Source organism: Lactuca sativa, chromosome 7 (assembly GCF_002870075.4).
Source record: "Lactuca sativa cultivar Salinas chromosome 7, Lsat_Salinas_v11, whole genome shotgun sequence".
NCBI lineage: Eukaryota > Viridiplantae > Streptophyta > Magnoliopsida > Asterales > Asteraceae > Lactuca > Lactuca sativa.
In genome coordinates this window covers 122,055,797-122,068,707 of record NC_056629.2, presented here as the reverse complement: position 1 = coordinate 122,068,707, position 12,911 = coordinate 122,055,797, and positions in this window count along the sequence as shown.

Genomic DNA, 12,911 nt, shown 5'->3' with positions numbered 1-12,911 from the left:
AAGGAGTTTTGAGCCTAATAAACTTAAGGAATAAGTGTTAGAAAGTACCTGCTAGATCCGCAGGGTAGCAAATCAAAATTTAGCCTCATCTAAATGAGTTCACGGCCACAAGACCATGAGTTTACGGCCGTAAACTCAAGAGCATATATAAGGCTTTGGGTCATTTCTAGTCATTTCTTCCTTCCTTGGCCGATTTTCCCTCCAAATCCTCTCAAGTATCATCAAGACTTTCACCTTAGATCTTCAAAAGAGTAAGTATTCTATCCCTTGATTAGTTGATAAATCTTATTAACTAGCTACATACATTGATGTCATCCATGAAAATCATGTTTGTTTAGATCTTCAAGTTTCACCAAGAACACGAAGAACACAGACTAGTGTTCTTGGCCAAAATCAACCATTTCAAGCTTCTAGATCGTAAGTACTGTACCCTATACTTCATATCCAGTTGGGACTCATGCTTAGAGACTTGAAACATGCACTTTTCCCAAGAACACCATGAGTTTACGGCCCAAGATCTTCCTTGGCCGTAAACTCAGTGTTAGGGCATGTTTGAGCCCTAAAACCTTATAAGATGCAAACCTAGTGACCCAGAACTCTTCCTTGATGTTTGTATGACCTTAAACCACCCTCATTCCATAAAGTCTATGAGATTATGGCCATAAGCTCCATGCTTGGCCGTAAACTCATCAAGGGTCTCGTATGGGTGGGTCTTTCTCATGCAAGTATAGAACAAAAGTCCCTAAAGCATCCCTAGCCTTCAAACTCACTCTTAGCCATGTTTGACCATGAGTTTACGGCCGTAAACTCCCTTGGGTCGTAAACCCATGGTAGTAAACCCATGTGAGTGCCATTTTAACTTCCTTTGTTGAATCACATGTGATTCCAACACTTAGTCAAAGTGTTTTCTAGTCCCGTAAGGTGTTTCCTTTCATATAGTTGTTTATAAACACTATATTCATACCAATATGTGTCATTATATGTCATTTAGGACTTTTTGTGTCTCGGGACATCATTCGTGGAACTTCTCATCCTTACACGCATACCTGTTTGAATCACCCACATCAGGTGAGTTCATACCCCGTAATGAATCTTTTAACTGTTTTAAATGCTTTTAAGGGGGGGGGGGGGGGAATACACGTTGAACACAATGATAATTGTGTAATTATTTGTTATAAACATTGTTCAAAATATTGCTTATGTCTTCTATAAGTAGTCAAAACATGTCAAAAACTATTTTACAGTTATGTTGCTTTTTAGTTTAAAAAAACTTCGTTTTTAAAGTACAAGCATAACTTGGTAGTAAAATGAGTCTTTTCAATAATAGTTCAAGTAGAATACTAGTAAACTATAATGGGTATAGTTTAGGGGTTCAGTTCATATTAGTTACAATACACGATAACAGAGAGAACATACAATACACTAGTACATACTATTCATACATACTACATACTATACAACAAAACATACTATACGAGAAATAGAACATAATAAGATACTACAATAGAATGAACATACTAAGATGTTATAGCACGGAACACTTACAGGATCTAACTATACCAATGAATCACTAACGCATTGTTCTAAACAAAAGGTGATAGTTATATTGGGCATACATGATCATATAATTTTAATGTGGATGTTCACGGCTTGTAATTATTGCAGAGGTCGCGTTTGGTTCCCAGAATCTTTTGACAGGGAGAGCGTTTAGTATGGGATCTAGCCATCACATTATACCTTAATACTCAATTTAAGGCAACTAGTACAATAGTAGTCACTTTATACAATACTACAGTACTTATACTTTACAAAGGACAAACAGAACAGCCGGGTCTAGTACATTCAGTAGAAAAGGACCATAATGCAAACCTTATGATTCTTTAATGTATACATCAAGAGATATATACAAATAAGATCCGCCAGGTAATAGGATGTGTGCCTTCCACTTCATTTCATGTTCCTTGTTTGGTTGTGGGCTTAGAGCAGATTCATCCAACCTATTATATATTCGATTTTAGTTATATATATGTTCTGTACACATTAAATCATCCTAAGGGGTATCAGGTATGGGTCAAGTCATAGGACACTAATTCAATGCACAGTCTTCTAGTACAAAGCATACTTTTCAAACAGAACTTTTGGTACTCAAAGCTAGAAACTCACCAGTAAAGGGTTTAATCCATTTTATTAAACCAATGTAGACTTAAAGGACTTTAGGTGATTGACTCTATAATACCTTAGTTTATACATCATGGTTATATATCATTAATACCCAACAGGTAGTTGGATGCATGCTTTCCGCCTTATTTCCTGTTCCTTGTTTGGTTGTGGGCTTAGGGCAGATTCATCCAATCAACTACCTATTCGATATTAGATTATATATAACCAGTATAAATTAAGTGATTAAAGAAGTAATCGCTGTGGTCACTATTTTATTATAAGAAATAAGGGTTTTCTTAAACAATCTTTTCATTAAATATAAAGGAACTATTACAATTAACTCCATGAGTAACAAGTGAATGCACTAGGGTTATATACAAAAAGGACCTAACAAACAATGGGATGTGTGCTATCCACCTTACTTATTGTTCCTTGTTTGGTCGTGGGCTTAGGACAGATGCGCACAGTCGATTGTTTGTTTACTCTGAGTTTTATATAACCTGTACTCATTTAGTACTCATAGGAAGGATTGTAGAATCATTTTTACGTAGTGAGTTTTATAACTCACTAGTACTCATAGTGAGTTTTATATAACTTTCATCAAATTAGGAAATATAGGATTTTCTAGAGGAACAGGCGAACTTTTCTAAAACAGAACTTATAACTTACTACATTTCAACTACATTTTTCAAACAACTTTCTACAACATACTTACATCACAAAAATCTTATGAACTCACCAGATTAATTGCTGACCAACTCTTTTAAATAACTTTTATTCTCAGAAAACTAGTAGACAGGTACTCGCGCTGGGAATTTAGTAGATGAAGCTGTATAGCTTCAAGTATTGTTTTGTTATTTGTTTATATACTCTATGTTTTGTGAACACATACTTTGTAAACACTTTCTTTCTAATGAATGGTTGTTTATTTCTTCGCTTACTATAATGCATGTCTTGTGATACTAAACATGACGTCCTCCACCCCCGAACATTTCCGCCGTTCCGATTTTGGGGTGTGACAAAAGGAATGGAAAAACTTCGACTCAAATGCTCGCTTGTACTTACTCATCAAATTACACACAACAATTTGTTTTCTATCACCATGTTACTGGTACGTTTACATATCATCAATGTGCAACCGATTTGTAAGCTACAACTCACACATATATGTTTTAAGAATATAAGATATTATCGTCTCACAATCACTCGTGGTAAACTCCATGAAGTGATTCAGATGAGCATGGGTTTAATCTAATACTCGAATCTTATTCCAGGAGTACTCATGAACACTGCAGCAAACTTGTGTTATGTCTAAAACACGTAGACAATCTACAGTCAGATTCATGGCAGTCTTGCCTCAATACCTACTTCCATAGTATGATCAACTGTGAATAGTTTGAATAATCTTATTATTCTGGAAGTCAAAACATGCAAAGAGAAACACAAGAATAATCGAATCCAATATGGTCTCAAAACTTATGAATATAAATAAAACACCTTTTATTTAATCACCATATTGATTGCACATTATTCATTGTATAATGTTTCGATTAATCAACTTAATAGTTGAATTAAAACAACAGTTTTGCCATGCTCCAAGCATGCATACTATGTTTGCCTATGTTCTTTTCTTTGTGAAATAGATCAATTGAACACATCTTCAATGAAACTCATTTCACAGTTCCAAATCATTACCGTAAATGTAAGAATACCAAATTCTTGCCATTTACTTTAATATGTTAGATTCAAAACGTATATGCAACGATCCTATTGTAATGACTATGCATAAAAGTCACAGAGACTTGGCAACAGACATTACAAAGTATTCCAATGGAGAGCAATTCCATGAAGTCTCGCATTTAAAGTACATTCCTTTGAACATCCTTCTTGCATTAAGTTTTCTAATCTTACACAGATTTAAAGAATAATTTCCACTTATGGAAGCATTTCCATATTCCCGTTTTAACTATCACTTCTGAACAAGAGTTACCTCTTTTCAGAATATGTCAATATGGTCCTTCCAAAATTTACACTATACTTCCAACTGTCCACGAGCAACCAATCTTTGTGTTGGGTCTAGAGTGTTGCGTCATATTGGCTTAATGTTAATATTTTAATTACTCGGTTTGGGCCTGTCCAACCGAGGTTTAAGCATTAGGGTTAGCATATATATTATGCATGCATGTATAGATTTAAAGTTAAGGTTCTCATTAATATATTTTGCATTGTAATCCGAAGCACACCTCTACAGTCGAAGTTCTTCATCGAGCTCTTTTGAGGTGTGAGATATTAATCATTCGACATCTTTTGATCCATTCTTGTGTTCTTTGATTACTTCATTCTTGTTTATCTGATTAGAATATATTGATCTACTAATGCAATAATCTCAACAATTGGTATCAGAGAAGGAGACTGTGTAATTAATACACATCTCTTCTATTTGAATAATCTTTTAGGGTTTCCATTTTTATCGAATATATAGAAGTCGTCTTCCTCTTGTTGACGGTGTATCTAGTGTTCCATAAAACCCTAGTTTCAACTTTACAAGTTTGATTCAAGCAGATTAAAAGAAGAAGTTGTTCATCATGTCTCACGACGACTCTCAATCCAATCGCATCAACGTCTCCAACAGCATTGGATCCACTACCAGGATTCCTATTCTCTATACTCAAGATTATAAAGTGTGGACGCACCACTTCGAAGACTACATCGTTGGATCTAAAGATAATGGCTATCTTATCTGGGTGGTGATAACATTGGGTCCGTTTGTTCACTCTGGAACGAATAGAACTATCAAGACTCAAAAGGAGTACAATCAAGTCTTGATAGAAGTAGAAAATATCCCTCAAGACGAGAAAGACAAGGTGTTATGCAACGTTAAAGCCATGAGAATGACCAGATTCGCTTTGCAAGCTGATACTTTCTGTTTAGTAAGTCTATGCACTACAGCTAAAGAAATATGGGATAGGTTGAAAGAATTATATTCAACTGATGAAGATCTTGAGCACTCGATCCAAACCCTATTGCTCTCTAAGTTCGGTGCTTTCGAACAAAAACCAGGAAGAGAAACTCATTCATACATTCGATCGTTTCAACCATTTGCTTAGCAAGATGATGAAGCATGGTATTGAAAGGAAGGTGATCGAACAAAAGGTCACATTAATGAATGGCTTAAGACCCGAATGGATGGTAGTGGTCTTGACTGTGAAGGCACATGAGCAATTTAAGTCCTACTCTCTGGCGAAACTAATGGGTATACTCAAATCTCATGAAAACGTGGTGAGCAAGGAAGCGAAGGTAGTTTCGGGTGTGGGTTCTCTGGCCCTTGTTTCTAAGAGCAAGAGTGTGGCAGACGAAGAGGAAGAATCTAATATGTCAGAGTGCAATCTGACTAATGAAGAATATGCAATGATGGTTACAAACCCAAAGAAGTTTGCTCGGAAGAAGTTCCCCGTCAACAAGAACCGAAACTGGCGGGGAAGCTATAGCTCTGAAAAGACGAAAGAGGAGAGCAAGAACACTACTCAGAAGGACGATGAGAAGAAAGAGAGCAAGCTTGTGGGAGATTCAGGATATGACTGCAACTACTGTCACGACAAGAACCACTTTGCTAAGGATTGCATGCTGATAAAGATGTCTGAGAAAAAGGATGATGAATATGACAAAGCTTACCACATGCGAAAGTTGGAGGAGAAAAAGAAGAAGAAAGCAACTAACATTTCTATGAATACTTTAATTGTGCAGGAACATGTTATTGATGATGAGTTTGGTGGAGTAGAAGTCTGGTCTATAGACTATGAAGATGAAGAGGTACGTAGACCCTCGCATGGATGAGCTTATGTGGCGAGAGAAGGAGTTACTAAGTCGTCTGGGAGATGCTTAATGGTGACAGATGGAGTGTCACAAACGAGAGGATATACAACCGAAGGTAAGCATGAGGAAGCGAAGCTTAAGGAAGACAAATGTTTCACTGCCAAGCCTGTAAGTGAAAAGATCAGCGATTGCGATCAGTTGATCTAGAAGGTATAATCTATCCTAGAATCACATAAAATACTTGTTACAAACTATGAAACAGAATTAAATGAATTAAAATTTAAGTTTTCTAACTTAAGTGGTAGTCTAATGCAAACACGCCTAGCGAATAATAACCTAATTGATCAACTCAGCGGGGTAACTTCCAAGAGTAAGGAAAGAAGGATGTGGATAGAGCTGAAGGAAACATAGTTAGTTAGGGCTAGAGATAAACTTATTTATTTACAACATGACAATTTGAAGTTTTTAAAACAAAGGAATGTTTTTTGTTTAATAGCTAAACGTTTATACACAAACATCACTCAGTTGCATTTAGACTGTGAGATTGGTAGGAAGATTCACAAAATGATTTTGCCCTTCCTTGAATTCAAGGAAGACGAATTCATTGCTGAATGTGAATCCATTATGTCATCAGATGAGGTTTCAGAAACTTAGAAATATGGACTAGAAAAAATTGAGACCTTTATTGAATCCAAAGAACATAAATGCATTCTTAGGAATTTACTGGACGAAAATGACAAATTAAAAATCAAGACCGAGACCATACAAAAGTTTCACTCATCAAATACCAAATTAAGTTCAGAACATAAAATGAATTTAGAAACCACTTCTAAATTTGATGATGACAGTGAGATGAGCCAAAATATCAGTAGAAGACGAGGTCGATTGTTCAGAATTTCTTACACTACAAATAAAATTACATTTAGTGGCACAAAATTTTAGTGGCACTTTGCTTTTGTGCCATTATAACAAACCTTTAATGGCACTTTTGTTGGTGCCACTATAATTTTCTTCAAAATTAGAAAACCCCCCTCTTTTGTTGCTAGTGGGAAAATATTTCCTCCAAAATTTACAAAACCCCGCTATATTTTAATTCCAAACCCGCCTATATTTTAGTTCCCTCCTATAAATTTTTTCCCTTCTTTAACTTCATAGATCCCTAATCTCTCATACCCATCAAATTACTTCCTGTCGTTTCCTATCGTCTCCCACACATTCCCTAAACCCTAATTGTCATCTACATCCCGTCAACCTGACTCGAGACTCCAAATCGACGTTATCCATTGATGTCCATCGCTCGATTTGCATAGATATAAGTCTCAAGTTTATGTTTCGATTCCCAGGTAATTAGCTCTCCGCTCTATGCTGATTTTTCGTAATAGTGCCCCTAATTACATTTTGATCTACATGTGTATTCAAAATCATAAGAACACTCACAGATTTATTTCCATCTGATGACTTTTTTATGCGCGTGAAGTGTTCTTACTTCTTAAGAACGGATTTTGCTTCGAACTGAGGAACTCCACCTTTGATTCCCATTAGTTCCGCTTCCATTCTTCAAAATCTCACTCACAAAACTCATATGATGTTCACGTTCATGATCCATTGTAGTTAAATTAAACTCAAATCCAACAACACTAGCAGGTGTATTTGGAAGATCAAGAAAACGCCACGAAGTGTGAAAATTGTCACGAAGAAGTTGACAATTGTTACATTTGAGGGTGACTTTTCGGCCCTTTGTAAGTTTTTGACTTGAAAATTTTGCATAAATGCATGATTTACTGTGTTCTGGACCATTTTACCCCTGTTTTGGTTTATGTTTTCTCTCTTTAGCCCTTACAATAGTTTGACTTTTGGTTGCTTCCAGATTTTGCATTGCTATAGTTGGGGCACCTCTTGTTTATTATTATTATTATTATTATTATTACTATTATTATTATTATTATTATTATTATTATTATTATTAATTTTTTATATTTGATTTCTTCAGGATGGAGCACAATCACATGACTTGATACAAAATCTCGCAATCCATTTGATTTTTCTAGCGATGCTGGTCTTGAAGTTAGGAACATTATGTTTTGAGTACTAGCATGATTTAGACTTATTATTTTTTCAAGACATTTGTGTTTTAGTTATTGAGAATATTGTTATAAGAAAAGGTTAAATTTAAGTAAGATGTTGTGTTTTACATTTATTATCTTAGTTGTCTTATTGTTGTTTTATATTTCATTTAAAATGTAAAAAATATATTTATTTTATTAATATAATTTTTTCTATTAAAAATGTCATTAAAAGCATGAAAATAATAATTATTTTTGTAGTTAAATAGTGAGATAAAAATAGTGACACTAAAACCTACAAGTGCTTTAGTGGCATAATCGAAAGTGCCACTAAAACCCAATTAGGTTGCAGCGGCACAACCAAAAAGTGCCACTAAAGGTCTTTAGTGGCACTTTTTTTTTGTGCCGCTGATTGCCAGTGGGGTGTTTAGTGGCACTTTTTGGTTTTTAGTGGCACTTTTTCTATGCCACTAAATGTCTTTTTATTTGTAGTGTTAAGAGCGAACCTGAGTTAGCGAAACTACTCATTCTTGAAAATTCTGTTGAGTTCGATCGCTTATCTAAGGACAAATCCAAGATCCTCAAAGAAAAGGCGGTTGTCTATTAAAAGGTGAAAATAGTGTCGAACCAAGTATATGCCGTTAAAGGAGTAACAAAGAAACAAACGGTAGAATTGGTATCCATGGTAGATAAAGATAATGCTGAAGGTTGCGATAATTTCTTCTGGTCCGCTCCAATTGACAATGCATACGAAACAGTTTGTCTATCGGAGCGAACTTCATGGAGGGTGAAAGGAAGATACGTAGCTGAACCTATCAATAATCCTTCAAGTTTCGATAAACCAAGCTCAAGCAGTATGGAAGTGATACCAAACGAACTAATGAAAGAATCCAGTGTGTCTTCAACTACAACCAAAGCTTACAAAGAAAAACCGAAACCTAGAGCGAACATTCACAAGAATCAAGAGCAACCCGTTGAACAAAAAATGCAGAGGAACAAGAGATACAAGAAGAATCTCAATGAGAGAAAACAGTTTTGGCAGTCCCAAAACCCTAATTATGTTCACTCTAAAAAGGCGTCCAATCCCAAAGCAAATGACAAATCAAGGGAAAAATCTCCTTCATGCAAGCATTACCAAACATGTAGTTAGACAAACCGAAAAGGAAGTTTTAGTCCCAACTCTTACTACGCCAAGAACCGAAAGTCAAGTTTCGGTCCTAAATTCCATTCTCCTCACTCCCAACCAAAACCAAACCTGGTGAAGGATATCAAAGGATAGGGAAAGCTCGTCTCTAATAATGAAGCTCAAGTTAAGAAAAAGTCAACTAACCTTAGGGATCTAAAGAAAAACTTAACTGAAAAACCAACTAACAATAACACACCCCAATTGAAGCAAGATAAAAATAAAATCAAAGTTTACACCATCAAACGAAAAGATGAAACCACATTAATAAAAAGAACATATTTGGTTGATCTTTCTGTTGCAATTCCATATTCTGTAAAAGACTCACCAGGGCCCAAGAGACTTTGGGTTCCTAAATCTGCTTAATCTTTGCAGGTTATCAGTGACAAGCAGTTTGACAACGAATGGTATATTGACAGTGGCTGCTCTCGTCACATGACAGGAATGAGGGAAGAGCTTAGGGAGTTTCGATCCCTTAAGGATGGTGGATGTGTAAAATATGGAAACACTCATATGGCACGATCAAAGGATATGAGATGATTACAAACGGCGGATTTTCGATTCGTAAAGTAGCTTACGTGGAAGGATTGCAACATAATTTAATCAGCGTCTCTCAAGTAGTTGTGGGAACTGGATTAAAGGTTTCGTTCGATGACAAGGGTTTAGAGATCATTGAGAAGAAAACTAAGAAAGTTCTATTGAAATCCATGCGCAAAGGCGAGATGTATCCTCTGAATCTCAACCCAATAAGAGGAAAGCCAGCTGTATGCCTGCTGAGAAAGGCGAACTCAGATGAAAGTTGGTTGTGGCACCGAAGACTCTCGCACCTGAACTTCAAATATATTAATAAACTGGTGCTTGGGGATCACGTTCGTGGACTTCCTGTTCTCAAATTTGACTAGGAACATTTGTGCACAACATGCGAGATGGGCAAGCAAAGCCGAAAGAGTCACCCTTCTGGTATCAATACAAAGATCATCGAACCGCTTGAACTACTGCACATCGATCTATGTGTCCCTTCGGCTATCGAAAGCATCAGTGGTAGTAAGTTTATACTTGTAATTGTAGATGATTTTTCACGCTTCACCTGGGCTTGCTTTCTTAAATAGAAATCAGAGGGGACTCCCAAGCTGAAGGTTTTTATCAAGCAAATGGAATTGCAGCTGCGAAAGGTGGTAAGAAACATAAGAAGCGATAATTGTGACAACCCCAAATCTATTCCCGTTACAAATCCTATTTTCACTAACGGAATACATCGCTATACGTCATTTTATGTAATACTTGGAATCGTCAATACCCGAATATCTAATGATATGCATGTCTTAATATCATCACAAGAAATATAACTCGTGTGTGTTAACCCCGTTTAACCTAATAGAGTTGTATTACTTTTTCAACCACTTCACCCGGGTAAAAAGTTTTAACCCAGTTAACTTTAAACATCGGGTAGCCGTGTATCGGGTGCGAAACCCGAGGCATATGAAATGGGGGTGCACAACATTTGAATACTCTTTTACCACACACCCACTCTCTTTCTACTTTCTCTCTCTAGACCCGAAATCGACCCCAATTCCGCTAATTTCCGACTTCCAAACGTAAGTACTCATCCTCTATCTTAATCTAGTCATGCTTCATTGAATTTAGTGGCCAAAATCATAGAAATCAAGGACTATAAAGGAGTTTACGGCCTAAGAAGCTCCTTAGGCCGTAAACCCCCAAAATCATGCCAAAGACCATGTTTTTCCTTCCTTTAAGCTAGTATACTAATTAAGGCATATATCTAGAAGAGTTTGGACACTAAAACACAAGGATTTGACATGTAAAAAGGAGTTTACGGCCCAAGCTTGTGCTTAGGCCGTAAACACCTCAAACACCCCATAAATCTATGTTTAAAGCCCCAAAAACACTTCTAGGATGTTTGGTAAATTAGACTTGACTCCAAGGAACACTTAAATGCATCAAACAACTCCATTTGAGGACAAAATGAGGAGTTTACGGCCTAGCTTGAGTTTGGGCCGTAAACACCCAAAAAGTTGTGTCAAACAAGTCCCTAAACCACTCAAATGCATGTAAGGAATTTAGCTAAGGCATTTGGAGGTGTGTTGTACCATTAAACATCTCATTTTGATACCAAATGAAGAGTTTACGGCCAAGGATGTTCTTGGGCCGTAAACTCCCAAAAAATTCATGCCAAATTGTTCCAAACTCACTATAGGGCCTTCTAGGATTTATCTAAGGCATATGAGACCATGTTGTACCATTAGAACATACATTTTGAAGGGTTTATTTGAGTTTACGGCCCAAGAACAAGTCTTGGCCATAAACTCCCCAAAAATGTCACAAATTATGATGTTTAATCCCTCCCTCTTAGTCCAAAACACATACCATTAAATTAAGGAAGTGAGATAAGGCCCTAAACATACATTTTGGAGTGCCATGTGAGTTTACGGCCAAGCCTAGGGGGCTTACAGCCGTAAACTCCCAAAGGATGGCCTTTGGGCCATAAACTCTAAGAGAGTGAACTCATGGACCCTCCCGTAAATCATTCATGGCCTTTTACCACTCCCGGGAACCCTCTCTAGGCCTAAAAACCCTAAAAACGATGCTAGAATGTCCAAATACTATAATGTAAAGCATAAGATGATTAACTTCTTGTAAAATACATATTTCATATGACATTAGGGTCCTAAAAGGTGCTCAAGTGGTTATTTGGTACCAAACGCTCAATCGACACTTTTACCCGATTTACCCGATTTCCGCGATTTTAGGTGAGTTCATACCCCTTAATGAACCTTTCAAATGTTTTAAATGTTTTAGGGGGGAGATACAAGTTGCTTATAAATGTTTATGTAAAGTTTTACAGAACGATTTCTGCGTTACAAGGATTAATCACATGTGATTCACTACCTTTAGTTCAAATCACATGTGATTTGACCCTATGCTTTATAAACGGGTTTTACCCTTTTCAAACTATTTTTAAACAATGAATCAGATTTTAAATGTTCTTTTGGAAAAATACTTTTATTTAATCAATTTACTTATAAAATGTAACCACTCTGATATATTTATATAAGTAAGACTTGGAGGACTTAGGACCGATATCTCGCCTTATTTCTTGTTCTTGTTTGATTGTGGGCTTAGGGTAGTAGTTATCTGTCCGACTGTCGTTGATTTCTTAGTTATATAATCTGTATATCAGTGTGGGATACGAATATTACTGCTTTCACTTAATACTAAAGTCACTAACATGCCAAGAACCGCCCTCACTAAGATAACTATAATAGGTATAGTTACGGTTGCTACAACTACTACTCGCTAAAGTCATTTCTATCTACACTGTAATACTCACTATTACTAGACGATACACTAGTAAGAGAACACACTATGATCAATACTAAAAGATTACTACACTATAAAAATAGAGAAAACACTAAACAAACAATAATACACTAACCCACTACGAGATACTCTATTCGCTATCCACTACGCCCGAAGTTTTCCAACAGGGAGACGACTCTACATGTATAGATCTATACGGGGCAGATGCTATTACATCCCGACTGTTAATTTCAGTCCGCTCCGTGCAGGCCCAGGGATGCCACTACTTCACTATACTGTGCATGACCGGGAAGGTCATGGGATCCTCTATTATCCTCACTATTAGTAATATACAAGGGATACACTACAACTAC